The sequence below is a fragment of the Scyliorhinus canicula genome, chromosome 19 (genome assembly GCF_902713615.1).
Source record: "Scyliorhinus canicula chromosome 19, sScyCan1.1, whole genome shotgun sequence".
Classification (NCBI taxonomy): domain Eukaryota; kingdom Metazoa; phylum Chordata; class Chondrichthyes; order Carcharhiniformes; family Scyliorhinidae; genus Scyliorhinus; species Scyliorhinus canicula.
This window is the reverse complement of record NC_052164.1, coordinates 64394768-64420824: the sequence shown is the minus strand read 5'-3', so window position 1 is coordinate 64420824 and position 26057 is coordinate 64394768.

Here is a 26057-nt window from a genome sequence, read left to right as displayed (position 1 = left end):
CAGCCGCCCCGGAGCTGCCCAGGCACCTGAACTGCACCTTCAGGATGCCGTCGTGTACACTGCCTGGGTATCGGGTGCAGACGTGGATGATGAGCATCTGATGGTCACATATGAGATGCACTTTCATTGAGTGGACCCCTTATTGTTTATTGTAAAGCGGCCTGTCATGCTCACTGAGCTAAATCGCTGGCTTTTAAAGCAGACCAAGCAGGCCAGCAGCACGGTTCGATTCCCGTACCAGCCTCCCGGACAGGCGCCGGAATGTGGCGACTAGGGGCTTTTCACAGTAACTTCATTGAAGCCTACTCGTGACAATAAGCGATTTTCATTTCATTTCATTTCATCTGCAAGTGCTCGTAGAGGGACATGCATTCCGATGATCAACCAATGGACCCGGGCCAGCCCATCGATGGCAGCAAATCCCACTGCTCAGGCATCGTGGTGGGCTCAGTCCACATTAAAATGGGTGTATTGAGCGTCTGGGCATATAGGGCCTCCGAGACGGCATGGATGCACTTATGCACCGAAGTCTGTGAGATCCCCACTCGTAACCTTGATGGCCAAAGGCTGTCCTCCCCATTCCCTCCTGCTGCCAGGTGTGTCATGATCTGGCAGCTATGTTTCACTGCCCCCTTGCTCAGCCAGAGTCTTCAATGGCATGCCTGGTCCGGCAGGTCTTCGAACAACAGGCGCTGTCGGTACACACAAGGCCTCATGTGGCTCCTCCTCCTCCTCCTCAGCCTATTGGGCGGCCGTCTCTCTATCCTGGGCAGCTATCTCCTGTTCCCCTGCTGCAACTTCCTCCTCCTCGAGCAGCTCCAGCTTGTACAGCCGCAGGACATTCCCAGGGCTGTGGCGACTCGGAAGAAGGCCTCCATTGCTGGTTGAATTTCAAAATCTATTGTCTGCAGGGGAGTGAAAGGCCGTCATGTTAGCATGGTGTGTACCCCCGTGGCCAACCAGGTCCAACGGGCTACATGGTTCCCTTGGTTGGCACTGCGGGCTCTGCCCCCGCATGTCTCCCCACCACCACACATGGCCCCCCCCCCCCCATCCTGCATCCATGGCCCCATCAATACTCAACACCGTAGGCACTCTGACCCTGGTGCCAGTCCCTGCTGCCAGGGGTACCACTGGCTGGTGCTGCCATCTCCCCTGTCAGGGCGACTGTGGGTATTGCACTTGAATGGGCTGTGTGATGCCCCACTGACTGCTGGCGCCTGGGGGATGGGGGTTGGGAGGGTGATAAGGCAGAGAGTGGGGTGTGGGGGTGGGAGTGGTGAGGTGGAGGATGGGAGCTGGAGTGCTGGGGTGGGGAGGTTGGGGCACCCATATGGCTGGTGTTACTTTGCAGAACCAGGGGCCAAGGTAGATAGTGTGGTGCGCTGCAAGATGGCTGTCTTGCAGGCTGCAGCAATGGAGGTACGTGCCTGGACACTGACCCTGTCCCGTGGGGAGTCACCCAGGCCACGTGGCCCGTTCCCCCGTGAACCCTGCCAGCCAGCCAAGCCAGGACCTAGCCCAGCAGCCTACAGTCGTACCTCTTTGTGCCCTACCTCCTCTCACTCCTTCATCAGCCACAAAGCCGGACTCACGATGTTTAAAAGCACAAGTGAAACGCGCTGTCGGGAATTTCGGCCCATCGGAGGCGGAGAAATGCAGAGGCCCCGGAGAATACCGGGTCGGGCCCGCTAATGATATGCCAAGGGTGTTTACTGTACATGCCGCACTGACACCGCTGTCGAGGCGACGGAAAGTTGGTGTGAAATCGGCGCCCGCCATGATTTCGCCGTCGGAATCGACTTAAAAATAAGATATAAATTGCCAAGTAGGCAGTGGGGGGGGGGGGGGGGGGGGGGGGGGGGGGGTTGGCCGGTGGAGAAAAATAATTCAAAACAAGGGAAATAATTCAACTAATGAAGTTGTTGAACTCAATATTGATTCTGAAAGGCTGTAAAATGGCGAATCAGAAGATGAGATGCTATTCCTCCAGTTTGCTTTGGGCTTTCCTGGAACATTGTAGGAGGCCGAGGATAGAAATGTGATATGGGAGCAAGATGGTGAATTGAAATGACAAATACCAGAAGGTTGGGGTCATGCTGAAGAAGTGAGTGATGTATTCAGCAAAGCGGCCACGCAGTCTGTTTTTGTCTTCCCAATGTAGACAAGACCCCATTGTGAACACCAGAAATAGTTAACTGAGTTGAAAGAGCTGCAGGTAAATCGTTCCTTCAGGAGTACTTGGGGACGCGGACGGTGGGGAGGGAGGATGTAATAGGGCAGGTGCTACATTTACTGCAAGTTCATGGGAATGTGCAAGGGAAGGAGGTGACATATTGGGGGCGATAGAGGAGTGGATCAGAATGTCACCGAGGGAACAATTACAGGGGAGGTAAGGGGAAGTTGCCATTGGTGGTGGCATCATGCTGGAGTTGGCAGAAGTGACGGAGAGTGATCCCTTGAATACTGAGGCTGGTTGGGGTGAGAAGTGAGGACAGGGGAACCACATTCTGGTTCCGGAGGGAAGAGAAGGGGTGAGGACAGAAATGTGGGAAATGACTGGATGTGGTTGAGGGTCCCTGTCAACTAAAATCAGTGATATCCTCGAGGGAAAAGGAATGCATGTCACAAGCATCATTGTGGAAGGTAGCATCATCAGAACAGATGCAATGGAGCCGGTGAAACTGGTAGAATGGAATGCAGTCCTTACAGGAAGAAGGAGTAAGGACATGTAGTTGGGGTTGCTGTGAGTTTGTAGGCTTGACATAAATGTTGGCAGATGTCTATCCTCAGGAATACAGACAGAAAGGTCAAGGAAGGGAAGAAATTGTCAGGGATGGACCATGTGAAGGGGAGAGAGTGGCGGAAATTGGAAGCAAAATTGACGAACTTTGTCAGTTGCAGATGAAAACACGGAGCAGAGGGTGGAATAGGCTTACCTCCTGCAAAATTTTATGCTTCTGGTAAATTAAACCTATGGATCATCCTGATAAAGCAGCACTGGAGAGTTGCTTCAGGCTGCGTCTGAGTGCTTACATTGGGGATTGGCGAGTGAGGGAGTTTTAAGTGTTAATTTATTTTAAGGGTTAATTTCTATCTAAAATCCAGTCTCTCCTTTTGAATTTCACAATGAGCTAAAATCTGTTCCTTGGGTTGGGAGAAGTTGCGATTTTTTTTCCAGCTTAAAAACAAGACTTTATACTACTGAGCAGCTGGTTAATTCGATAAGTGGCTTAAACTAGTTTTCAGAAGCTTGAATCAGGGAACAGGCCATTTGAGGTGCTGCCTTGTCCACATCAGTGTTCAGAGTTGACATTATGTGTGTACTAGAGAATAATAATAATAATCTTTATTATTGTGACAAGTAGGTTTACATTCACACTGCAATGAAGTTACTGTGGAAATCCCCTCGTCGCCACATTCTGGTGCCTGTTCGGGTACACAGAGGGTGAATTCAGAATGTCCAATTCGCCGAGCAGCACGTCTTTCGGGACTTGTGGGAGGAAACCCACGCAGACACGGGGAGAACAAGCAGACTCCACACAGACAGTGACCCAAGTGGGAATCGAACCTAGGACCCTGGTGCTGTGAAGCAACAGTGCTAACCACAATGCTACCGTGCCGCCCATATCCAGGCTCATTCTAACCAATCTCTCCTCTTGGGTGTATCCTCTCATCCCAGCAATCCATCTAGTAAAATATGCAGCAGGACTAGCGTGCTTAAGGTGCGATTTGGTGAGTAAAAGGGTTCATGGAAAGGAGAAGGAGGTGATCTTTTCATTTTCTGCCTGTCCTCAGCCTCACGTACCTGGCTATTTCTTTGCTACAGGTAAAGGTCAAACCCCATATAGTGGGAGGTGAAAGAGAGAGCGAGGGAGCCCATAAAGCAGAGAGAGCTCAGAGCATGTGAGAGAGAGAGAGAGAGAGAGAGAGTTAATGAAGCAATGTGAGTTCAGAGAGAGAGAGCTTATAAAGCAGCGGGAATTTGGAGAGAGAAAAAGCCCCTAAATTAGTAGGAGTTTGGAGAAAGTGAGGGAGAGAGCTCGCTCCTATAGCAGCGGCTGTTTGGAGAGAAAGAGAGAGAGTCCAAAAGCAGTGGGAACTCAAAGAGAGAACCCACAAAAGCAATGGAGGGAGAGGGAGAGAGCCAGGAGTTTACAGATAAAATCTAAAAGTGATGTTACTGGGGTCCCCAATAATTGATTGGTTGGTAAGTATAGGCCCTTCTGGACTTGGTACAGAGGAGAAGATTGGTGAGCGACAGGTTAATTATATTGTACCACACTGAAGGATGTAGTTTAAGGTGTAGCACTGCGGGCTAGCCATGTGGACTATGCATCATGTGGGATGTGGGAAGTTGCACAGGTACAAAGAACCTTGGCTGACTGCACCTGTAGGAAGTGTCACCAGCTACAAAAACCTGAGTTCCAAGTTGCGGAACTCAAGCGGCGGCTGGAGTCACTGTGGCACATCCGCAAAGCTGATGATTTTGTGGATAGCCAGTTTAGAGAGCTGGTCAAACTGCAGCTAAGAAGTACACAGGCAGGGAGGGAATGTGTGACCTCCAGAGTATCGCAGAGAAACAGGCCGGTGGCACAGAAATCTCCTGAGGCTGTCTCGCTCCCTAACCAGCTTTCCAACTTGGATGCTGGTGAGTGAGCTGGCTCCTCAGAGGACTGTAGCAAGAGCCAAATTCATGGCACAATGGGTGGTTCAGCTGCACAAAGGGGAGGCAGAAGAGTGGAGGTGCCAGAGTGACAGGGGGTTCTATAGTTAGGGTAATGGGCAGGTGTTTCTGTGGCTGTAGACATGCTTTCAGAATGGTGTATTGCCTCCTTGGTGCCAGGAGAAAGGATGTCACCGTGCGGCTGCAGGGCATGCCTCTGGGGGAGGGTGAACAACCAGAGGTCACTGTCCATACTGGGACCAATGACATAGGTAGAAAACGGGACAAGGTCCAGAATCCTTCCACAAATTTTAGGGAGCTGGGACAGACATCTCTGGATTACCCCCAGTGCCATGTTCCATAGAACATAGAACATAGAACAGTACAGCACAGAACAGGCCCTTCGGCCCTCGATGTTGTGCCGAACAATGATCACCCCACTTAAACCCACGTAACCCGTATACCCGTAACCCAACAATCCACCCATTAACCTTACACTACGGGCAATTTAGCATGGCCAATCCACCTAACCCGCACATCTTTGGACTGTGGGAGGAAACCGGAGCACCCGGAGGAAACCCACGCGCACATGGGGAGGACGTGCAGACTCCACACAGACAGTGACCCAGCCGGGAATCGAACCTGGGACCCTGGAGCTGTGAAGCATTGATGCTAACCACCATGCTACCGTGAGGCCCCATAAGATTAGGAAGATTGAACAGTCCAAAACATGGCTGAGAAATGGTGTATGAGGGATGGCTTTAGATTTCTGAGTTCTGCGGCAGAAGGACATGGACTAATGTCCTGACCGGGGGGGGGATTTGCTAGTGTTGGTGGAGAGGGTTTAAACTAGAATGACAGGTGGATAGGAACCTGAGGAGAAATTCAGAGAGGAGAAAAGTTGGCAGTGGGAAGTAGAGAAGTAATAGAGAGTAGTGTTAAGGTAAAGAGAATGCTTATAGAGTTTGATAGAATTAGAGCAGGCAATAGGAGTCATTAGGTGGTAACAGAGGAAGTGGGGGGGGGGGGGAGTAAAAGAAGCCTAAATCAAAATTAGTATGCATGCATATGAATGCACAGAGTGTGGTTGATAAGAGTGGTGAACTACAAACACTGGTTGACAAATGGAACTATGATAAAAGCAAATTACTACAGATGCTGGAATCTGAAACAAAAAGAGAAATGTTGCAAAATCTCAGCATCCATGGAGAGAGAATAGAGCTAACGTTTTGAGTCTGAATAATTCTTTGTCAGAACTTCGTCAAAAAATTACGATATCATTGCAGAACACAGACTGAGATCAGGGTGACGACCAGAGGGCAGGGTGAAAGACGTTGGAGTGACTAAATAGGGAAGAGTGAACAAACCTTCGGGGGAACGAGGCCAAACTGTCTGGGTCATGTTAGAGGGCTCAACATGGGACACACATCTTGGTTCCTGTTGTGGATAGGTGAAGGCCTCTCAGGACAATGATGGTCATACAGAGAGAATTGTGTAAAGAGCATGGTTCATCATTTGGTCCTAGGGATTTGATGCCGAGTCCTTGGATGCAGATGGCCCACTCACATTCAGGGGATGCATTTGCATCCAGCTATGCTGATGTTTCCAATGTCATTGGTGGTGGTGGTGTTGGTGGGGGGGGGATGCAGGGCGGTAGTAGTTGATCTCACAGGGGTGGGAAAGGCGAGGGATTATATTAAGAAGGAAATGGATGGGGGAGAACGAGAAAAAAGCATTAATAATAGCAAGGTCAAATGTAATGGGGGAGACTGGATGGCCTCTGGAGGGAATTAGATTAAAAGGCAGTGACTGGAGGTTGGGAGGAACTTGCTGGATGATGGGAGGTTGGAATGTGATGTAAACACTTACAAATCAAAGAAGAGCCATCTTAACTTTGCTCAGTTATGACGCAATTTGAAAAGCAATCAGGAAAATAATTTTTGGGAGGGGTGACAAAGTAGCTCAAGCCAGGGAGAAGCAGGCTTAGCTGAGTACTGTTCATGAAGTTTAATTGCCCATTAAAGGCATTATTGAGGTGCATTCTTATGAGCATCTTTGAAGGTTTGGAGCTTTAGTTGAGTAGGTGTGATTGGCCACCTGTTCCTAATAGAGACGTGAAGAAAGAGATTCGTTCAAGGGAAATGGCTGATGGCCAAATACTCCGATCTTGACAAATCCAGGAGAGATGCTCATGGCTGTTCAAAGCATAATGATTAAACTCTACCGATTATGCTAAGGATGTCATAGAATTTACAGTGCAGAAGGAGGCCATTCGGCCCATCGAGTCTGCACCGGCTCTTGGAAAGAGCACCCTACCCAAGATCAACACCTCCACCCTATCCCCATAACCCAGTAACCCCACCCAACACTAAGGGCAATTTTGGACACTAAGGGCAGTTTATCATGGCCAATCCACCTAACCTGCACATCTTTGGACTGAGGGAGGAAACCGAAGCACCCGGAGAAAACCCACACACACACGGGGAGGATGTGCAGACTCCGCACAGACAGTGACCCAAGCCGGAATCGAACCTGGGACCCTGGAGCTGTGAAGCGATTGTGCTATCCACAATGATACCGTGCTGTGTTCTCTCTCGTGTTAAGGAGATGGCTGAGGAGAAATGCCGAGCTGTTCAAATCCCCTGAAGGAAACTTGAAACAATTGCATTCACATTTATATTTTCCCTTTGTATAGTATGAGGAGATGTTTTAAAATACAGACTATGTGTGATGATTTTATAGTAAAGTATAAGTTTATTAGGAAATAGGAAAAAATACATAAAATAGAGTTACACTTAAAGAAGATAATTGGTGAAATTCTCTGTTTGGGAGGGCTGTGCCGTGAATCTCGGCCGCGGGGCCTTGTCGCTGGCGTTGTGATGTGGTCGGCACGCCTAATGACGTCAACCGCGCATGTGCAGGTTGGCCGGCTCCAACCCGCGCATGCGCGGCTGACGTCCCGACGGCTGACGGCTGAAACTCGCGCATGCGCGGTTGCCGTCTTCCCCTCCGCTGCCCCGCAAGACGTGGTGGCTTAATCTTGGGGGCGGCAGAGGGGAAAGAGCGCGTCCCGTTGAGACGCCGGCCCGACGATCGGTGAGGTTGCTGCTGGCGTGAACCGGTCGGGAACAGCCGGCCGCTCGGCCCATCCGGGTCAGAGAATCGCGGATCACCATGAAAAACAGCGGCCTGCGATTCTCCGAGCGGCGTGTCGCAAAATGCGACACGCCATTTTGGGGGGGTGGGAGAATCGCGGGGGGTACCAGAGCGGCCCTCCTGCGATTCTCCCACCCGGCGTGGGAGCGGAGAATCGTGCCCTAAGTCTGGGCGCTGGGACTGAATTCCATGCAGTTCACGTTCATGTTGGTGGCACTATTTGTGGAGCAATTCAGGACCTGACAATGGGCCAAGACTCTGATGGCACGAATTCAGAGTAATTCCCGACGCAGGAAGTGTTCTAATCGCTGTGGCCAGATTTAGCACCAAACAGAATGGCAACTGGAGCTGTTACTAAGTGCTCCACCTACCACACACTCACTGCAGCCACCAAGATGGCTCAGAGTAGACCCGAGGTCGGGAGCCTGAGCTGGACCCACAGCTCAATGCCAGTGAGGAACGGAGGGATACCCTCTTCCCCAGGGTGGGCTGCAGACTCAAACCTGCCCTCTTGAACCTTGTCGGCAAGCTGGTGTAAGAGGCAGTCAGCGCTGCCAGTCTCACCAGGAGGAGACAGCTGGTGACCTGGAGGGGTGTAGACCTACACCACGATTCAGAGATCCAATTGCCACTCCAAGTTACACACCGCCTTGCCCATTAATAATGTTCTGTGATCCTCACATTTCCCTAATCTGCGACATCAACACCAACACAAAAGCAAAATATTGCGGATGCTGGAAATCTGAAGTAAAAACAGAAAATGTTGGGCTGTTGGACACGGTGTAGACCAGACAGGGTACCCTGTTCCCTTGGGGGGGGGGGTCAGAGGGTCAGCCGTAGGGCTTCCAGTACCGCCTGGGAGTCAGTGCTGGGAGTGTCACAAGGAGGACTGCCACCCAATGCCGCAAGAAGCTCAATGACCTCCACCGAGCCGCACTGGTGAGTTGGCATTGGCCCCCTGGCGCTGGTCCAGCCTGCCACCCCCGGCCGCTGTGCTTCAGCACACCATGGCACCCACCTTGCTCAGCGCACCAGCAACAGTGCCCATGCCTGTCCCCCACATGCCCCCCCCCCCCCCCCCCTTGCCCCACGATACATGAAGCATGATGCTAATGATGCCCTCAATTTGACCCCACAGGAGAAGTTGGTCCGTAACAGACAGGAGAGGGCCCAGATGAATGGTGGGTTTTAGACATCAGAGTTCTCACCCCCTACGAGGAATGGGCCCTGGGGGACACGGGGTAGCCGTTTTCTGGATCCAAGGGTGGTAATCAGCCTGGCAACTTCATTCCAGGCTGCCGCGGTAAGGTGGGAGGACGTCCTCCTCCCGTGCCACAGAATCAGCACCTCCCGCCTTCCCTGAACAGCCTGGAGGATAGGATAGTCTCCAGGGAGGTGTAGTTGAACAGTGGAGCCCAAGGTTTCTTTCTCCTTTTTTGACATGTTGTGATTTGGAGCTCCTGGCCTCCAGTGCGTGATTGGCTGGCTGGATGCCATTTGAATATGATGCCATCACTTTCGACCCAATGAGGTAATGGCAGGGAGGCCACATCCTGCCACGAGGTTTGCCATGCTCCTCAAGAATGCATAATTAATTAGCTCAACCACAGATCACATGGGGCTGGTTTAGCACAGGGCTAAAGAGCTGGCTTTTAAAGCAGACCAAGGCGGGCCAGCAGCACGGATGCCGGCAGGCCAGATGCAATATCAATTACGATGAGACGAGAGTAGAGAGTAATCGAGGCTTTATTACATAGAGATGTGTAGCTTCCCGCAGCAGCTGCCGAAATGGCTGCAGCTCGGAGAGCCCACACATTTATACTCCGTCTCCTGGGCAGAGCCAGCAGGCAGGATCTACCCCCGTACCTGTAGTACAGGGGCCTTAACCTAATACCCTCATATGCAGTGCAGTATATACAATATAATACAACAGTGGTGACTACCACACCCATTAACTCTGTTTCTCTATCCACAGATGCTGCCAGACCCGTTGAGTCATTTTCTGTTTTTACTTCAGATTTCCAGCATCCACAATATTTTGCTTTTGTGTTGGTGTTGATGTCACAGATTAGGGAAACGTGAGGATCACGGAACGCGATGAATGGGCAAGGTGATGTGTAACTTGAAGGTGGTGGCCATTCCCAAACAGCTGGAGTGCTTGTCCTGCTCAGTGGTTGAGCCTGTAGGTATGGGAGATACTGTCGAAGTAACCACACTGAGTTATCATGTGCATTGTACACACTGCATTGCAGGTGAGTGGGTGGAGTCCAGTGGCAAGTGTGCCACTAGATATCTTTGTCCTGAAAGTTGATTCGACTCTGACTCTGTGGGCTGGATTCTGCAGTCGCCGGCGCCGAAATTGCGTTCGTTGATGGTCCGGAGAATCAAAATTCTCAACTGAATCAGCGGCGGCGCCGCATTCGCGTTGCTCCATCCCTCCAAAGCAACGTAATCTAGGAGCATGCTGTGCCAAGTATCAACGGCCTGAGGCCATTGCCTGAGGCCCGCCCCCCGATGCTCTGCCCTTGACTGGCCGAGTTCCCGATGGCATGGGTCGCGTGTGGTCTCCTCCGTCGGGAACTCGGAGTGGCGTCTGCGGACTCAGTCCAGTGTCGCCACAGTCGGGGCAGGGCCGATCTGCGGGCAGGGGGGACATTATTTGGGGCTGGGGGAACTGTGGTGGAGTGGTTCGGGGCACGCGAGCCAGGTAAAGGGGGGGGGGGGGGGACTATTTCGCGGGACGGGTCCGCAAAAGCATGGCGTGGCCGCTGCAACTCGTCGCCGTGCACATGCGCAGCCACAGATCCGGCAATTCTCCGGGCCGTATCAGCAGTGAGAGCGAGGTGCTCTATTCTGTCTTCCTGCTAGTCCCCAGCAAAACGGCGAATCGGTGGCCGTTTTGCGCCAGTTTTCTGCCACCAATCCCTCGCTGGCATGGAGTCTCCAAATCGGAAAATCCAGCCCTGTATGCCTTGCTGCAGCTGAGAAAAGCAGGGAGTGTCCCATCACACTGCTAACTTTAACTGAAAAAGCAATAAGCTGGGTCACAGTGCAGCTTTACCAGCACCAATCAAAATATTGGGCGCGATTCAATGTCCGCTTTACACCAGGCGCAGACCTGGATGTGCCAGGTGAATAACGGGAAGGCCAAAATCCAGATTTAGGCTTCGCACCAATCAGTTTGCAATTCATCCGATGGCGAGTTGCGGATCTCGCCGAAAAATGGCAATCATGTCATTAACCCGCACTTGCATTAATTTAAATTTCATCAACGAGACAAGCTCATCAACGAGACAATCTCATCAATGAGAGGCTTTGGGTGCGATTCTCCAGAAGACGTTCTGTGCTGTAGTTAGCGGGAATTGCCGCGAGCTTTCTGATGCTTGGCCCAGCAAAGCCGGCAACGCAATTCAACGTTAATTGGTCCACTTAACAAGGCCTCTCGGGATTCTCGCCACAAATGGCGGCTCACCAGCTGATTCGCCAGGACCGCGCTCGCCAGCCCCCCGCTAACAAGGTCAAGTTGGGGACCAAGGGCAATGTGTCCACGTTTGCATACGACACTAAGTTAAGTGGTAAAGTGAAAAGTGCAGAGGATACTGGAAGTCTGCAGAGGGATTTGGATAGGATAAGTGAAAGGGCTCGGGTCTGGCAGATGAAATACAATGTTGACAGATGTGAGGTTATCTATTTAGGTAGGAATAACAGCAAAAGGGGTTATTATTTAAATGATCAAATATTAAAACATGCCGCTGTGCAGAGAGACCTGGGTGTGCTCGTTCATGAGTCGCAAATAGTTGGTTTACAGGTGATTAAGAAAGCGAATGGAATTTATCCTTCATTGCTAGAGGGATGGAGTTTTAAGACTAGAGAGGTTGTGCTGCAATTGTATAAGGTGTTAGTGAGGCCGCACCTGGAGTATTGTGTTCAGGTTTGGTCTCCTTACCTGAGAAAGGACGTACTAGCGCTGGAGGGTGTGCAGAGGAGATTCACTAGGTTAATACCAGAGCTGAAGGGGTTGGATTACGAGGAGGGGTTGAGTAGACTGGGACTGTACTCATTGAAATTTAGAAGAATGAGGGGGGATCTTGTAGAAACATATAAAATTATGAAGGGAATAAAGAGGATAGATGCGGGCAGGTTGTTTCCACTGGCGGGTGAAAGCAGAACTAGAGGACATAGCCTCAAAATAAGGGGAAGTAGATTTAGGACTGAGTTTAGGAGGAACTTCTTCACCCAAAGGGTTGTGAATCTATGGAATTCCTTGTCCAGTGAAGCAGTTGAGGCTCCTTCATTAAATGTTTTTAAGATAAAGATAGATAGTTTTTTGAAAAATAAAGGGATTAAGGGTTATGGTGTTCGGGCCGGAAAGTGGAGCTGAGTCCACAAAAGATCAGCCATGATCTCACTGAATGGTGGAGCAAGCTCGAGGGGCCATATGGCCTACTCCTGCTCCTAGTTTTTATGTTCTTATGAGCAGCACTTAAGCTTCACTTGATCAGCCAACCCCAGCCAGCTCACAATAATGGAACCAAAGTGACCAGCCACAAGATTTGGGGATGCTGACCTAGGGAGGCTCCTGGATGTGGTGGAGGCCAGGAGAGATGCCCTGTTCCTTAGAGGGTCCTAGAGGGTGAGCCACAAGGCAGCGTGTGCTGACTGGGAAGAGGTGGTGGCAGCAGTCAGCTTAGGGAATGTGACCAGGACTGGCCTTCAGTGCCGAAGAATATTCAGCGAGTGAGTAGACACCAACCCCCCCTCCCTCCCAAGGGAGCATCCACCCCCCAACCCCACAGGTGACCCCCAGCCCTCCCTTGCCACCCCCTTCCCTCAACCCGTCAACCCCTTTTCACACCCCCTCTCCCACTACTGTGAACCACGCATGTAGCTTTACCACAATTGGCAGGAGAGGACCCTGACTGGCGGTGAGTGCCGGATATCAGAATCCTCACCTCCTTTGAGGAGTGGGCCCTGGAGGTGACTGATAAGGCCAAGGACAGGGCGGTCACCAACATGGAGGCTGGCAGGCGCCGCAGAGATGAGGATCCACCGGGCTCTAGCCCAAGGACCTGTCAAACGTGAGTTGTTATTGCCTTAATGACCCATTCTTTCAATGAGATGACGGACAGCATGTTCCGCAGAAGACTCCATCTCAACAAGGAGACAGTGTGGTATCTGTGCCACATCCTCGCTGACTTGGCATCCCATGGAGGAGGAGGACACCTGCTCCCAGGAGCCATGAAGGTCACTGTGGTGATATGCATGTACACATAAATGTACATAGTTGTATATTAGTGCACATAGTTATTGGTATGATCTCCGACCAGCAGGTGCTTCAGGCATCCATCACTTGACTGGAGCCATCCGCCAGTTGGTAGTAAGTCTTACGAGAGGATGGTCACACTTTGAGTAGCTCCAAGAGAATTCATTGAATTCATTGATGTTGCCAATGACTGCATCAAAGTCAGTTATCTTCACACATGTTTGCTAATAAACCACCTTTCTACTTAAACAACTCGATGTTCTGTGTACATCACTGCAACGGTTACATCACAGAATACAACAGTCACACAGCCTTGAACTTTTATGCAACCATTTCATTCCAGGGCTCGAGCAGGGCCTTATGCAGCATTTCATCAGCTACAGACACAGCTTCATCTGGGATGTCACGGATGCCCTGTCTGCCCGGGCATCCAACCACCTTTGAGCTGGACCAGGACCACCAAGATGCCTGGGCTGCAGGGATTTTCGCCATCATAGGGATGCCCCAGGTCCAGGGGGCAATTGATGGCACGCATGTGCCTCACAGTAGCATGGTGGTTAGCATCAATGCTTCACAGCACCAGGGTCCCAGGTTCGGTTCCCGGCTGGGTCACTGTCTGTGCGGAGTCTGCACATCCTCCCCGTGTGTACGTGGGTTTCCTCCGGGTGCTCCGGTTTCCTCCCACAGTCCAAAGATGTGCGGGTTAGGTGGATTGGCCATGCTAAATTGCCCGTAGTGTAAGGTTAATGGGGGGATTGTTGGGTTACGGGTATACGGGTTACGTTGGTTTAAGTAGGGTGATCATTGCTCGGCACAACATCGAGGGCCGAAGGGCCTGTTCTGTGCTGTACTGTTCTATGTTCTATGTTCTATGTCTTGTGGCATTCACTGGGAATGAGGGCATTCCCTTTATTAGCAGGAAGGCATTCCACTCCCTGAATGCTCGGGTTGTGTGCGACCACCAGCTCCATGTCATGCACGTATGTGCCCGCTACCAGGGAGGGTGCATTAAAGCTACATCCTAGGGCACTCGGGCATTCCTGGCGTCTATGAGGACCACCCCAGGATGACGGGTAGGCTCTTGGGGGACAAAGGGTACCCACTGAGGTCCTGGCTGATGACGTCGGTATGAAGCCCTGAGACTGAGGGGGAGACCCATTATAATGTGGCCCATGCTGCCACCAATGCTGTAATTGAGCAGTGCATTGGAATGACTCCGGATAGCTCAGCCTCATCATTGCGAGACAATGGACATGTGGTCAGTGAGCGATCAAGATTATTTTGTCTGGCATCATCTAGTCACTTACACAGGTGATCCTGGTGGAGGGGCAATGGATTCTCACCTCTGTGACGCAGGCCAATTTCCCTGTCGGTAATCGCTCTTTCCTCAGTCAATCCATCGAACTCCAGGGCCCGTTCCTCATAGGGGTGAGAAGTCTGATCTCTGGGACTCCGTGCCCCCATCTTGGCCACTTGCTTATTATAGGCTATCTTCTCCTGCGAGGACAAAGAGAGGGCATTGTGAGCCACTTGTTTATTGGTCAGGAGGGGCCTATAGAAGATGGCATGTGTGGACAGTGCACCTGGACATGAAGGGATTTTGCTGGGTGGGTGTCTGGAATTTGGGGAATAGGCATGAGGATTGGCTATGGGGAGGGTGCGAGGTGTCAGCCAGTGATTTGTGGGAGGATTTAGTGATTTGAGGGGTGACAGGCAGAACTGATTCTAGGAGAGAGGTGGTAACTTAACCTTGCAGCTCGGTGGAGGTCGTTGGAATTCTTCTGACATTGGACGGTTGTGCTCCTTGTCCTGATGCCCGAACTGAGAGCTGATGCTCTTGCCTCCCAGGCGGTATTGCTGATCATGCTGCTGGTCCTCCGACCCCATCAGGGGAATATTGCTGGCATTGAGAAGCCTGGCCAGATTGGCATCCCCAAAGCAAGGAGCAAGTCTGTGCGCTGCCATGCTTGTGTATTGACTGGGAGTGGGTGTTGAGAGAGCCGTTAAAAGTGGCTCCCTCTTGTTAGCGGCGAGATGCTGAAGTGTGAGTCCGGTGAATCAGACGGCGAGACAGCCAGTAATGGCAAAAACCTTGAGAGTGGGGGGGACCTCATTTTCGGCACTAGGTTCCGGTAAATACGGGCCGCAATCTCGCCGATGCGGCCATTGAAGGACACCCTGCCAATCACGCCTAAAATGACACTTAGAAATGTTTCCGTTAAATCGGGCCCTTTGAACCTGCTCATGAGGTATGGGGCTGTCAGGAATGAAATAATATGTCAAATGAGGCAAAACCTAAAGCCATTGTATCTGCAGTGTTCTGTATCTGTGCGGTAATCTGTCCTGTATCTATGTGGTATCTACACTATTCTGTGTCTGTGCGATATCTGTTCTGCATCTATGCTATCGTTACACCATTTTGTTTTTGTCCTGCATCTACCCTGTCCTGTATCAGTGCAGTATCCAAACTATCCTGTTTCTGTGATTTATTTACACCGTTTTGTATCTGTCTGATATCTATACTGCCCTGTACCTGGCCTGCATCTACACTGCCCTTTATTTGTGCGGTACCTGTACTGCCCTGTTTCTGTGATTTACTTGAGAGCGAGGAGACTGGCGGGACACAGTGAGAGCGAGGAGAGCGGAGGAGAGTCAGTGAAAGAGAGCGAGGAGAGCGGCGGAGAGTCAGTGAAAGAGCGAAGGGAGAGCGGCGGGGTACCAGTGAGAGCGAAGATAATATAAGGCGGGAACCGGATGTACGACCCGCGGACTTCTGGGAAGGTTTTTTTTTCCCCGAGCCAATAAATTCTGGTGGAGAGGAAACCCGAGACACCACACGTATAGTGTCTCCCACCCGCCCTCCTCCTCTAACCTAATAATAAGACCCATTGGTGTGAGCAGGTAAGTGCTATGTTATATTATTATTTTTTATTTATTTATATTTGTTTACCAGAACTTGGTTGGAACTTAGAGGGATGGCAGGGAAGGCAGTGCAATGTTCCTCCTGCAGGATGTTTGAGGTGAGGGATGCCGTGTCCCTGCTGATTTTACCTGCAGGAAGTGCAGCCATCTCCAGCTCCTCCAAGACCGAGTTAGGGAACTGGAGCTGGAGTTGGATGAACTTCGGATCATTCGGGAGGCAGAGGGGTCACAGATAGGAGCTTCAGGGAAGTAGTTACACCAAAGACTGGAGATAGATGGGTAACTGTAAGAGGGACTGGGAAGAAGCAGTCAGTGCAGGGACCTCCTGCGGTCGTTCCCCTGAATAACAAGTATACCGGTTTGGTTACTTGGGGGGGGGGGGGGGGACTTACCAGGGGTAAGCCATGGGGTACGGGCCTCTGGCACAGAGTCTGCCCCTGTTGCTCAGAAGGGAAGGGGGGATAGGAGCAGAGCATTAGTAATTGGGGACTCAATAGTCAGAGGCACAGATAGGAGATTTTGTGCGAGCGAGAGAGACTCACGTTTGGTATGTTGCCTCCCAGGTGCAAGGGTACGTGATGTCTCGGATCGTGTTTTCCGGGTCCTTAAGGGGGAGGGGGAGCAGCCCCAAGTTGTTGTCCACATTGGCACTAACGACATAGGTAGGAAAGGGGACAAGGATGTCAGGCAGGCCTTTAGGAAGCTAGGATGGAAGCTCAGAGCGAGAACAAACAGAGTTGTTATCTCTGGGTTGTTGCCCATGCCACGTGATAGTGAGACGAGGAATAGGGAGAGAGAGCAATTAAACACGTGGCTACAGGGATGGTGCAGGCGGGAGGGATTCAGATTTCTGGATAACTGGGGCTCTTTCTGGGGAAGGTGGGACCTCTATAGACAGGATGGTCTACATCTGAACCTGAGGGGCACCAATATACTGGGGGGGGAGATTTGTTAGTGCTCTTTGGGGGGGTTTAAACTAATTCAGCAGGGGCATGGGAATCTGGATTGTAGTTTTGGGGTACGGGAGATTGAGAGTATAGACGTCAGGAGCACAGATTTGACTTCGCAGGAGGGTGCCAGTGTTCAGGTAGGTGGTTTGAAGTGTGTCTACTTCAATGCCAGGAGTATACGAAATAAGGTAGGGGAACTGGCAGCATGGGTTGCTACCTGGGACTTCGATGTTGTGGCCATTTCAGAGACATGGATAGAGCAGGGACAGGAATGGTTGTTGCAGGTTCCGGGGTTTAGCTGTTTTAGTAAGCTCAGAGAAGGGGGCAAAAGAGGGGGAGGTGTGGCGCTGCTAGTCAAGGACAGTATTACGGTGGCGGAAAGGATGCTAGATGGGGACTCTTCTTCCGAGGTAGTATGGGCTGAGGTTAGAAACAGGAAAGGAGAGGTCACACTGTTGGGAGTTTTCTATAGCACCTAATAGTTCTAGGGATGTAGAGGAAAGGATGGCGAAAATGATTCTGGAAAAGAGCGAAAGTAACAGGGTAGTTGTTATGGGAGACTTTAACTTTCCAAATATTGACTGGAAAAGATATAGTTCGAGTACATTAGATGGGTCGTTCTTTGTACAATGTGTGCTGGAGGGTTTCCTGACACAATATGTTGACAGGCCAACAAGAGGCGAGGCCACATTGGATTTGGTTTTGGGTAATGAACCAGGCCAGGTGTTAGATCTGGAGGTAGGTGAGCACTTTGGAGACAGTGACCACAATTCGGTGACCTTTACGTTAGTGATGGAAAGAGATAAGTATACACCGCAGGGCAAGAGTTATAGCTGGGGGAAGGGCAATTATGATGCCATTAGACATGACTTAGGATGTGTAGGTTGGAGAAGTAGGCTGCAAGGGTTGGGCACACTGGATATGTGGAGCTTGTTCAAGGAACAGCTATTGCGTGTTCTTGATAAGTACGTACCAGTCAGGCAGGGAGGAAGGGGTCGAGCGAGGGAACCGTGGTTTACCAAAGAAGTGGAATCTCTTGTTAAGAGGAAGAAGGAGGCCTATGTGAAGATGAGGCGTGAAGTTTCAGTTGGGGCGCTTGATAGTTACAAGGAAGCGAGGAAGGATCTAAAGAGAGAGCTAAGACGAGCAAGGAGGGGACATGAGAAGTCTTTGGCAGGTAGGATCAAGGAAAACCCAAAAGCTTTCTATAGGTATGTCAGGAATAAAAGAATGGCGAGGGTAAGAGTAGGGCCAGTCAAGGACAGTGGTGGGAAGTTGTGTGTGGAGGCTGATGAGATAAGCGAGATACTAAATAAATACTTTTCGTCAGTATTCACTCAGGAAAAAGATAATGTTGTGGAGGAGAATGCAGAGACCCAGGCTATTAGAATAAATGGCATTGAGGTGCGTAGGGAAGAAGTGTTGGCAATTCTGGACAAGGTGAAAATAGATAAGTCCCCGGGGCCTGATGGGATTTATCCTAGGATTCTCTGGGAAGCCAGGGAAGAGATTGCTGAGCCTTTGGCTTTGATTTTTAGGTCATCATTGGCTACAGGAATAGTGCCAGAGGACTGGAGGATAGCAAATGTGGTCCCTTTGTTCAAGAAGGGGAGCAGAGATAACTATAGGCCGGTGAGCCTCATGTCTGTTTTGGGTAAAGTCTTGGAGAGGATTATAAGAGATACGATTTATAATCATCTGGATAGGAATAATATGATTAGGGATAGTCAGCATGGTTTTGTGAAGGGTAGGTCATGCCTCACACACCTTATCGAGTTCTTTGAGAAGGTGACTGAATAGGTAGACGAGGGTAGAGCAGTTGATGTGGTGTATATGGATTTCAGTAAAGCATTTGATAAGGTTCCCCACGGTCGGCTATTGCAGAAAATACGGAGGCTGGGGATTGAGGGTGATTTAGAGATGTGGATCAGAAATTGGCTAGTTTGGGCAGCACGGTGGCCTAGTGGTTAGCACAACCGCCTCACGGCGCTGAGGTCCCAGGTTCGATCCCGGCTCTGGGTCACTGTCCGTGTGGAGTTTGCACGTTCTCCCCGTGTTTGCGTGGGTTTCGCCCCCACAACCCAAAAATGTGCAGAGTAGGTGGATTGGCCACGCTAAATTGCCCCTTAATTGGAAAAAATAATTGGCTAATCTAAATTTAAAAAAAAAGAAATTGGCTAGTTGAAAGAAGACAGAGGGTGGTGGTTGATGGGAAATGTTCAGAATGGAGTTCAGTTAGAGTGGCGTACCACAAGGATCTGTTCTGAGGCCGTTGCTGTTTGTCATTTTTATAAATGACCTAGAGGAGGGCGCAGAAGGATGGGTGAGTAAATCTGCAGACGACACTAAAGTCGGTGGAGTTGTAGACAGTGCGGAAGGATGTTGCAGGTTACAGAGGGACATAGATAAGCTGCAGAGCTGGGCTGAGAGGTGGCAAATGGAGTTTAATGTGGAGAAGTGTGAGGTGATTCACTTTGGAAAGAATAACAGGAATGCAGAATATTTGGCTAATGGTAAAATTCTTGGTAGTGCGGATGAGCAGAGGGATCTCGGTGTCCATGTACATAGATCCCTGAAAGTTGCCACCCAGGTTGATAGGGTTGTGAAGAAGGTCTATGGTGTGTTGGCCTTTATTGGTAGAGGGATTGAGTTCCGGAGCCATGAGGTCATGTGGCAGCTGTACAAAACTCTGGTACGGCCGCATTTGGAGTATTGCGTACAGTTCTGGTCGCCTCATTATAGGAAGGACGTGGAAGCTTTGGAATGGGTGCAGAGGAGATTTACCAGGGTGTTGCCTGGTATGGAGGGAAAATCTTATGAGGAAAGGCTGATGGACTTGAGGTTGTTTTCGTTAGAGAGAAGAAGGTTAAGAGGTGACTTAATAGAGGCATACAAAATGATCAGAGGGTTAGATAGGGTGGACAGTGAGAGCCTTCTCCCGCAGATGGAGGTGGCTAGCACGAGGGGACATAGCCTTAAATTGAGGGGTAATAGATATAGGACAGAGGTCAGAGGTGGGTTTTTTACGCAAAGAGTGGTGAGGCCGTGGAATGCCTTTCCTGCAACAGTAGTGACCTCGCCAACATTGAGGGCATTTAAAAGTTTATTGGATAAGCATATGGATGATAATGGCATAGTGTAGGTTAGATGGCCTTTAGTTTTTGACTTCCCATGTCGGTGCAACATCGTGGGCCGAAGGGCCTGTACTGCGCTGTATCGTTCTATGTTCTATGTTCTACCATTCTGAATCTGTCCTGTATTGACACTGCCCTGTATTTCTGTTGTACCTGCAATGTTCTGTGTTCCTGCTGTATTTTCAGTGTGCTGTAACTATGATGTCCTTCGCTTTATGATATCTGATACGGGGTGACTGTACTAAAATGGATATATGTCTAATGTGTGTTGAACTTTGCTGTTCCTAACATACATTTACAGTTAGAAAATAAAATTCTTAAATTTATTGGTACACTGAATGTTTTGGGGGCTGTCTGGAATACCTTAACGGAAACGCTGTTCCCATTATATTTAAAGTCTTTGATATCATTTAAAAATATATCTCTCAAAAGAAGTAAAAAGGAATCCTGTCTGATTTAATTGGAATCTGCAAGGTCTGTGATGTACGCCAGATTGTTGGCAGGCATTCATGTCTGAGATTGTGAGATTGGTTCCACGCATTCACCTCTCTGAATGGGAATACTCTGAGTGTGGAGTTTATCAAACTCCACATTAGATCACTGTTCAAATGTTGGGGCTGCTTCAAAGACGAGAGGAAGCAGCTTCTAATAAGGTGCATCCTCCATTGACCACATTGAAAACTGAGCTCCCACGCAGGCTTCCTCTGGGCAGCACTCTGGCCCATCTGGTTTCGATCCTACCTGCAAGGAAAGTGAGAGATAAAAATAGACCTTCCCACGACTTGACAGACAACACATAAAATATACCAGGCCAGATCAAAGAGGCTACACAGGGCAGCAGCACAGAAGCAGGCCTTGTCTTAAGTGCTTCCATGTTGCAGTGTTAGTATTTATATCACACTGTCTTTGAACTACAGTGATGTGCTCATACATTTATTGATAGAATTAGGATTTAACGTGCTGTGGAAATCTGTTTCCTTTGAGTTAGCTGAGAGCTGGCACTGAGATGCTATAAATGGGCCCAGCCGGGAAACATCTGATTAATGTATTTTTATAAAAGATTGGGGAGGAACGCTCCTCCATAAATCATTTCTTGCATGTAAATTAAAACCTGCAAGCTTTTTCTTCTTCTCCCATCAGTCTGGACAATGAACTCCCTCTGAAAATTCAAATCCAAGCTCCACAGTAAAAGTCATGTAACTAATGTGATTATGGGACAGAGTTGTGAATGGCAGCCCATGATCCATTCTATCCCCATCATTGACTAGCCCAATTGTTTTGAGGGTTCTCTTGTGGCCTAATTAATAGGGGAGGTTTTCTCTCTACTTGTGAGTGACTGAGGTCTGACTTAAGTCGGTTTCTTCAGAACAACCTTCTTTACACCATATCCATGATAAGCTGTTAAATACATCCCTGTTGTGTGAAGACTATTCCTCTTCTATACAGAGTCTCTTGCTCATGACTGCTGATATCACTGTTGCATTACGATATACATCACTCATCCATAACTATTAGCCCATTACTCTGCATCTCCCCCCAAGTGTATTGTCAACTTTTTTAATAACAATGGTGAACTATTTTTAAACTATTGATATTCACACTGCCCCCATCTCCCCCTAAGGTCCAAACTTTGCAGGTTACACCTTTGCAGTGCCTTCACAACCCTCCCTAACATTGTTAATGACATCGTTGAGCGAGGGTGACAGTCTTGAACTGGTTTGTTGACTGGGTCCTCGTTTTGCGAGGTGATTGATGTAGAATTCAGACCATCATCCCAAAGCATGTGGTCATCAACCACATGTTCTCTTGCCTATAAAAAGTTTAGAGCTTTTCTGTATCTTTTGAATGTGCCAAATGGAGTTTGGACAAGATAGGAATGTGGCTGTTCTGTTTGTTTCAGGACAGTATCTTCAGATTTTTGATCTCGAATCCAGACTTTCTGACATGGCACTAATGATATTCAAGTCTTCACTCTATGCCTTATATCATCCTTGCCCGTTCTCCATATTCCTCATTTTTTAAATAACTGTCAGAGGTGACATTGGATTGTAAGTTTTACTTCAGCAAAGGAATTTGTGTCTTCGGCCACCTGCCCATGAGCAGCTCTGCTAGTGAAACGCCAGGTCCTAAGGATGTCACTCTGTATTTCAGCAAAGGCTAAATTTCAGTCGACATTCTTGGTCATGAACATTTTCATGGTTTGCACTGTTGTTTTGATATCTCCATTCTCCTATGGTTGAGGGGAGGACTAATAACATGAGTAATCCTAGTGTCCTGTAAGTTTCTAGAATTAGTCAATCACGAACTGTGGCTTCATTTGAAAAAAATATATATTTTGGGTGTGTGCCTGTCAAGGTGGATTGAGGGGTCAGTGGGGGAGGATGGTGAGGGGGCTGGAGGGGGGGATAAGGGGGTAAAGGTGGGAAGGTGAGGTGTGTTGATATCAGGGGACAATGGGGGATTTCTGGTTTCTGTACAGGTTGATGTGTTGGTCTTTTGATATTTTCAAGTATATATGTAAAAAGCCTTGAATAAAATTATTTTTTAAAAAGGAGTCAGTGTGCAGAATGAGGTTTGCCAGCATACCTGGCTCACTAATGGCATTCTGAGAGAAGGTGGGCGGTCATGGTAAGGGTGAGGGAGGCTTGGCGGATTTTAATGTCCCGGGATGGAAGCCCTAACTGATTGTTGGTCTCTCTCCTTCTCCAATTTCCTCCAGATACAAAATGATTGGCTGGTATAGATCCCGTGGAAGCTGCTCTCGCTGTGCATGTCACAGCTGAGGCAGGCAGACACTGAAGACGGCAGGTAGGTCAGCGCAGGCTGGAAACGGCACTACATATGCGGGGGATGGGGGGGTGCGTTGCACATATTAGGCCATTCGAGGAGGGAGCCAGAAGGAAGGCCAGCAGCGTTCCATGGTGTACGGGTGTTTTTGGTCCTCCCATGAGCTGACAGACAGCAGATAACGTGGAACACATCTCAACAGAGTGACAGTGCAGCACCTATGCCATGTTCTCAGGGACACAGCACCCCGTGGAGGAGGAGGACACCTGCTCCCGGTGCCCACGAAGGTCACGGCAGCACTAAACCTTTATACCACCAGGTCATTCCAGGGCTCTGCGTACAGTCTAGACAGATCGTTCCATACATGACAAACATAGGATAAGTAAATAATGTAAATACATAGACATAGATATCAGGTGAAGCATACGGAGTTTAGTGCTACTCAGCAGAGAAGATGCATGGTAAGATCAGTTCAGTCTATAAGAGGGTCATTCAGGTGTCTGGTAACAGCGAGGAAGAAGGTTTTAGAACCTGTTCGTCGGTATTCTCAGATTTTTGTAACTTCTGCCTGATGGAAAAGTTTGGAAGAGCGAATAACCCATGTGGGAGAGGTCTTTGTTATCCTGCCTGCTTTCCCAAGGCAGCGGGAGGTGTAGACAGAGCCAATGGATGGGAGGTGGGTTTGTGTGATGGACTGGGCTTTGTTCACGACTCTCTGTACTCTCTTATGGTTTTGGGTTGACCAGTTGCCATACTAGGCTGTGATGCAGCCAGATCAGGGGCGGGATTCTCTGATCCTGAGGCTAAGTGTTGACGCCGTCGTAAACGCCGTCGCGTTTCTCGATGGTGTCAACATGGCCTCAGGATCAGCGATTCTGACCCCGACAGGGGGCCACCATGGCACTGGAGTGACCCACGCCACTCCAGCTGCCGATGCCGGCATCAGATGGGCGGCGCGGGTCCGCGTATATGCAGCGTGGCCAGCGCCAATGCGGGCATGAGCAGTGAGACCTGTGCGATTGCCACGCATGGGCGGTGGCTCCCTTTTCCGCACCGGCCCCGACACAACATGGCATTGGGCTACAGGGGCCGGAATGGAACAAAAGAGGCCTCCAGCCCGAGAGGCCGGCCCACCAATTGGTAGGCCCTGATCACGGGCCAGGCCACAGCGGAGCCCCCACCCCTGGGTCGGACCCCCCCCTCACCACCAGGCTGCCCCCCGATCCATTCACACCGAGGTCCCGCTGGGTAAGACCAGGTGAGAGCGGTGCCGGCGGGACTCAGGTTTTTTTGTACGGCCACTCAACCCATACCAGGACCCCGTAGAGCGGCCCCCGCCCCCAGCGCGCAAAATGGCCGCCTTCATCCAGGCTGAGGCCCTGGAGCGATTTGATGACTTGGACCCGTTCTGCCTCATGGGGAGCTTGCGGCGCTGTTTCAGCCACCTGGATGTGAGAATACCGACTGGTGGCGTGCTCGTTGAGCACGCAGGTCTCAATGGCAATTGCTAGGGTGAGCTGCTTGACCTTAAGAAGCTGCTGGCAAAGGGGGTCCGACTGAACACCGTAAACGATCTGGTCGCGTATCATGGAGTCGGAGGTGGACCCGTAGTTACAGGACTGCGCAAGGATACGGAGGTGGGTGATAAAGGACTGGAAAGGTTCGTTCTTACCCTGTAAGCGCTGCTGGAAGATATAGCGCTCGAAGCTTTCGTTCACCTCGACGTTGCAGTGGCTGTTAAACTTTAGGAGGATCATCCTGAACTTAGATTTATCTTCCCCATCGGCAAAGGTGAGAGAATTAAAGATGTGGATGGCGTGGTCCCGGGCTGTGGAGAGGAAGAGAGCAATCTTCCTGGCGTCTGAGGCAGCTTCCAGGTCCATGGCCTCAAGGTATAACTAGAAGCGCTGTTTGAAGATCTTCCAGTTGGACCCCAGGTTGCTGGTAATGCGGAGCGGCGGCAGCGGGCCGACGCTGTCCATGTTGCAGGATGGCTGTAGACTGGTGGAAGGCAGATCACTGGCAGGTAGGTCTCAGAAATTCTCAGAAGTTCTAACATCCCTCAACTACTGGTACCATGATGTGTTGGGTGCTCTGGATCCGTGAAACACATACAGGCCACCAACACTTAAAATAGTACAACACTATTTTATTAAACTATAAACTGTTAAACATACTATTACTATGGGTTACACGATGCTAGATTAACTAAAGACCTGTGCCTGTCCTAACCAGTCGAATCACTCAGCACGTGGTGAGAATCTGTGCTGTAAACTATAAGCTCTTGTGCTTCTGAGATGCAGCATCCCTGAGGGTGTTCATAGAGCCCTCGGTTACTGCATTGGAAGGAGGGGCAGCTGGAGTGAGCTCCAGAAATCTGAGCAACTGGCTCTGCCGGTTGTGGAGGCTCCCCATTGTCTGCACAATGGTTCCCTAGTAATGCTCCTCAGTGAATGGGATATGCTTTGGAGTGTCTCAGCAATGTCCACCTATGTCTAGGACATGTCCCTCAGCAATTGGGACATGATGTTGAGGCCTTTAGCTGTGGTCATCACAGGCTGAGTAATGCCTTGGACATCACCACTCAAGGCGTAGGCATCATGCTCCAGGTTTTCCACTGTAACCGCCACCCTGGCAGTGTTGGCCTGGGTGCCGCGCATTATCGGCACCATCTCCAGCACCTGAAGGCTTTGGGACTCCTCCAATCAGCCTTGCAGTCACTGGAATGTCGCTAACACCCCCTCCCGAATGTCACGGCTGCATCTTGTCATTTGCATCAGCTGTGGGAGAACCTTGTCAGGGGTTCGGCATCTGGCTGGGACCCAGTTGAGTCCTGGGACCCAGCAGACCTGCGACTGCTGACCCACTTGGATGTTCCTGCCTCCACCTGATGGGCAACAACAACTGTGTGGTGCTCACCAGATTGAGCTCCTGAAGCCCATCCACTAATGTCGCCGACCGATGTGTGTGACGCTTCAATGGAGGTCTCCTTGGAGTTCTCCTCTGAGGTGTTCTCTTGTGTGACGAAAGTGCAGCCTCATCAAATGGACATGTGGTCAGTGAACGGAAAGGATAATGTTGTGGAACATCAACAACTCACTTGTGAGGTTGGCTGTATAAAGGGACAGTGGATTCTCAATTCTCTGGGGTATGTCGACCTCGCTGTTGGTCACTGCTCT